This window comes from Pararge aegeria, chromosome 22, assembly GCF_905163445.1.
Source record: "Pararge aegeria chromosome 22, ilParAegt1.1, whole genome shotgun sequence".
Classification (NCBI taxonomy): domain Eukaryota; kingdom Metazoa; phylum Arthropoda; class Insecta; order Lepidoptera; family Nymphalidae; genus Pararge; species Pararge aegeria.
This window is the reverse complement of record NC_053201.1, coordinates 13573612-13578947: the sequence shown is the minus strand read 5'-3', so window position 1 is coordinate 13578947 and position 5336 is coordinate 13573612.

The following is a 5336-nucleotide window of genomic DNA, read 5'->3' as shown; positions in this document are numbered from 1 at the left end:
AGCCTATAACAGTCCACTGCTGGGCTAAGGGCATCTCCCAGCAGGGTATGCCGAAAAACAGCACGCTGGTAACAGACGGATTGGTGATCGCAGTAGATGGTACTACGAGTAGATCCACAGAGGACGCTACAGCCCGTTCTGCTATATATTACGTTAGTTGTCTCGTAAGACACCTGCGGAAAGAGTTGCAGTGGCGTGCATAGAGGGTATGCACAGGGTATGCAGATGATGTAAAATGAAGACAATCTCCAGTACAAGTTATCAAAATTTTAGGATAGGCTTCTTATAACTCTTACAATGCCTATGCGTATGTTTTTCATAACCCGTACTGGAGTTGTTTTTAATTTTATATCATCTGCCGACTGGAGTTGTTTTTGATTAATATTTAATTAGTTATGTTTTAGTTTATTTAGCTTAGTTTATTTTGTCTATGAACTGTAGCAAAATGTATTCTGCAAAACACGGTTATTCTAACCTATCCTACTAATATTGCGATAGTTCCAATGCTTGGATGAATCGATGTTCACGAAAACTATTAAACTAATTTGATAGATCTGGATGAACACATAGTCACACATAGTTGTATCCTGGAAAAATGTGCGATTTCCGCGGGATTTGTGAGTAACCAAAATAAAAGCTCGTAAAAAAAAAAATCGTGTGTGTACTCTTGCACACGCGTTAGAAGTTATAGGTACTTATTTGGCATAACAAGATAAAAGTCTTTACAAAAATTTTATTTTTCTCCTTTTTCTACGTTTGCAGTAAAAATTTCACTAACAATATAAAAAAAGGCTTTTTTAGAAAAACTAAAATGTTGACTATCGCTAACTTCATGGTATCGGTTTTTTGTGACGGTGTGCGCGCGCATCGTAAAAATTTACTCTCGCCATTTTTCCCTAACGCGCCTAAAGAAGTATAACTTCAAAAAACTATAGTGTCGAGTTTGTTTACTTTAAACGACTAAACCCATCCGGAAACCTACAAAGCACTGTATAGCGTAACGCGCGGGAAACAAAACTTTCACGTGTCGTTAAACTTGAGCGTAATTTATAACTGCATGATAACGCGCCCGTACTCGACTTTCGTTTTAGAGTGTGGCCCGCATAACGACTTTTTGCTTCGAAACTTTTTGTTGCACCGTTTTACATAATTTACAAATTTTAACTAATGGCCGCTCCAATGACATGAACTTTTCGATGTTCAATTCTTTGTTTTTGCAGTTTTTAATTTAATTTTATTTATTGATTTGTAAACAACAGCATAACTATAAAAAATCAGTTATAATATAAATAGTTAACTTAAATCTAAGGCCACAAAGATTACATAAACTATATTATTTAAAAGTTAATATATTATTTCTTTTTTTAATTGTGTTTTGGATAACTCAAAATATTTAATTATACTAGACAATATGTCTAGTTGTAGTACAACAGAATTTAGTTTTTTTTACTTTACCTCGTATCTGTGTGTCTGTGTCAGTCTATGGCATTTTATTTCTCGAGCAGATGAACAGAACATAATTTTTTTTTTTTGTTGCTAATTAATCTGTAGCTCACAAGTTGTGAGCTACAGATTAATTAGCAAACTAGCTAGTAGCTGGGATACAAAAATCTTTTAAATTTTACACGTATTGCTGCGACAACTCTAACACTCGCAAGTCCACAGGTAATTATTTTAACAATCGGGTCTAGTGTCCATCCTGCGATAGCTAATATATTTACTGTGTCTAGTCTAAAATTGGTCTATAAACTTTTGCGACAGACGTAAGCGACTTTTTGTCTAGCGATTCGACGTTCCTGTGAACTTGCACTTATTTATTGTGCGCAATTGATAACGAACTCGACTTTCGTTTTAGTAGAAAACAAAAAACTTCACCTCTTCCGCTCGTCCAATGAAACGCAATATGGCGGTTATTCCTTCGATCCTCTCTCTTTAACAAGGGGGATGCTATCGCTCCGTCCTGCTCTGGCCCGAGGTACTTGACAATTGAATACTTCCACTTAAAGGGTTGCCACGTTCAAGGAGTCATTCTGGCAATTTACTCAATACAAACATTAATATTATTTATTTTATGTAATATTTGACCGGCCGTCGCCGCTGTAGAGGTCGCCACCAGCAAAAATCTAAAATATTGCCAACTTCTTGACCACTTCGTTCCTTTGAAGGTGAAGACACTGGTTGCTGCAGGTTTTGGGGGAACTAAGGTTTTCATCTGGGAGATCCCAGTTCTGGGAATTACATGGCCATGGTTGACCATCGCTATACAGCGCGGAAATGCTACCAGTGTAATGACACTTTGATGGCACTTTTTTTTGGAAATAAATTTTTATTGTTATTAACGTGATACTTTTCTATTTTGATTTTCATTCACGAGTTATTATCTATTTAATGTATACAAATAAATAAATTGAAAGGGCTATTTAAACACAAATTCAAATAAAAATAAATATTGATTTATGAAGGACTATCACAGGTAATTTGGCACCTATGAAGCTTTCATACATTTTTTTTCAGTATTGTGAGTTAATGATGATAACTTCCTTAATTTTTTTTTTTTATATATACTTACTGGTTTTTTTATTCCCCTACAAGTTAGCCCTTGATTGCAATCGCAGCCTGGTGGTGAGTGATGATGCAGTCTAAGATGTTAGCGAGGAAACCTGTTAAGCATAACGTCATCAGCATCTCAATCTGGATACAGCGCTCTCACAGGGCCCATAATCTCCACGCTGGGCAGACGGGCTGAGCAGTCAGCGGCGTGCACAGGAATTTGGACCAGGGTAAGCATAAAGAAGTAAAATGGCATAAAATGGCGAAATCCTTCTCCGTTGCCAGTTATATGAAAATTTTAGGGTATGCAGTGCTTTTGTGCATGTATGAAGTGCACGCCACTGATCACAGTAGATGATGGCGGATGCACAGAGGACGCTGCTGTCCGTCCTCTGTTAAAGTTTCTAAGTCGCCACGTACGACACGACAAGAGGAGTGTTAGTGACAACTGTATTCTGATCTGCCGTCACCAAACGGTTAAGCATTTAGCAGTTATATTAAACGCCTACCCCTAATAACAAAGTCAAAGTCAAATATTTCTTTCTTCAAATAGGCACATATATGGCACTTTTCATGCGTACATTACATGCAAATTATAACAAAGAAGTGAGTTGATGGCGATAACAAAATTTGTCAACTTAAAACTAAAGTACGTAATACGCTTACTAAGGTACAAATATTCGATTTATTTTATTTATTTTTAACTATTCGATTGCGTGAAAGTATAAATAAACTAGCGTATCTTACTGTTACTCTGAGAAATAGTTTTTCCATAGATGCTTATGCCCGTTTCCACTAAACCTAGGAATCGCCTCAATCAGAAGCCTAGTGATTTAGGTGATTCCTACAGAAAAAACAGTTTCACGAACTCTATGTTCTGTCTAACGATGTTAAGCTATTTTTGTTAATTAAATCCATACAAAAAAATGAAAATATGATAATACAAACACAAAATAACACACCTTGTTGCGAGAACGATGTTCAGCTATTTATTGTTAATAATCTTAAATCCATACATAAAAATGAAAAATATGATAATACAAACACAAAATAACACACCTTATAGCGACAACCATAGCCTAGTTAGGTTATACGAGTTGCCTAGTGAAAATCGATTGGTGAAAGGTATGCCAGGGCATCTACTTTGGTTAGGAGTTACTTACTTAGGCAATGCCTTGTCCGTCGTTAGTGAAGACGGGCATTAGCCATGTATTTATTTTATTTATCACTACTAGAAATGAAATGAAATGATTTTATGTGTCAATCATTTGTTATCGCATATATCGTAACTTATCATAACTTCAAGCGATTGTCGACCACTGCTGGACATAAATCTTTTGAAGGGAGTTCCATGATCCACGGTCCTGGGCCGCTTGTATCCAGTGGCTCCCAGCGACTCGGTGGATGTCTGTCCACCTCTATGGGGGCTACAACGCTGCGTTTACCTGTGCGGGGTCACCATTCCAGCAACCATCAGTTCTCCGAGCCATGTGCCCCAACCATTGCCACTTTACCTTTGAGACTCCTTGAGCTACGTCTCGCATTTCTGATTTGATGACGTAGTTCTCCTAACATAGTTCTCTCCATCGTCAGCTGTAACACTTACACTTATATGATTTATATCGAAATAACTGCCTCTTGTTAAAATATGATTTACAGGTAGCCAAACCAAACCGTTTTGCGCAGTGGACAGCGACCATGCTTTCTGAGTCCAAGACTGAGGGTTCGATTCCCGCAACTGAAAAATGTTTGTGTGATGAACATGAATGTTTTTCAGTTTCTAGCTGTTTATCAGGAAATTATAAGTAATTATTTATATTATTCATAAAAAACTTGATCAATCATCTAAGTACCCATAACACAAGCTACGCTTACGTAGGCGCTAGTTGTCTATGTACGTATTTTCATGTCAATAAATTCTTCTTTCCCTAACAGCCAACCCTGGTAACTGATCTAATTAATTCACGAACGCACGCGAGCATTATTAAAAAGACAGTTACGTAGTGTTACATAGTCAGTTAGTAAGTAAACAGTGGGGGAGGCGCGGACCTTGACACAAAACCACCGGAGCGTCCATGTTTCACTTTTAACTTAAACTAAGCGGATGTATCTAACAGATGAGTAAATTTTATTGAACTTACTAGTTTCTGAAGTGGTTATAGCCTAGTGGGTAAGGCTGCGGCTTTCCTTTCGTGAAGACAGAGTTCGAGCCCCGGTACGCATCACTGACATTTCGGAGTTATGTGCGTTTTAATTTAAGCAATTTAAATATCACTTGCTTTAAACAGTGAAGGAACAGATCGTGAGGAAACCTGCATGCCTGAGAGCTCTCCATAATGTCCTCAACGGCACGCGGCGTGTGAAGTCTTCCAACTCAGCCAGCGTGGTTGACTACGGCCTTAAACCCTTCTTCTGAGAGAAGACCCGTGGCCTGTAGTGGGCCGGTGGTGATGGGTGGATGATAATGACGCACACTGACTACTGTTTTTTTTAAAAGTTAAATTGCCTTTGCCTGTATGTTTATTATCACAAGATCTGCGTAAGTTCGGAATTCAAAATGAAAGAAATGCAGTTTCGTAAAGAGCGGAGATAAGAAAAAAATACTACAGGTACTGGTCTCCTCGTAGAATGAGAAGGGCTTAGGCCGTTATAGACGTACACACGCCTTTGAGAATAATATGGACAACTCTCAGACATGTTATTTTCCTCACAATGTTTTCCTGCATTGAAGCATGTGATATTTAATTGCTAAAAACGCATACAACCGAAAAGTTATAACCGTACGT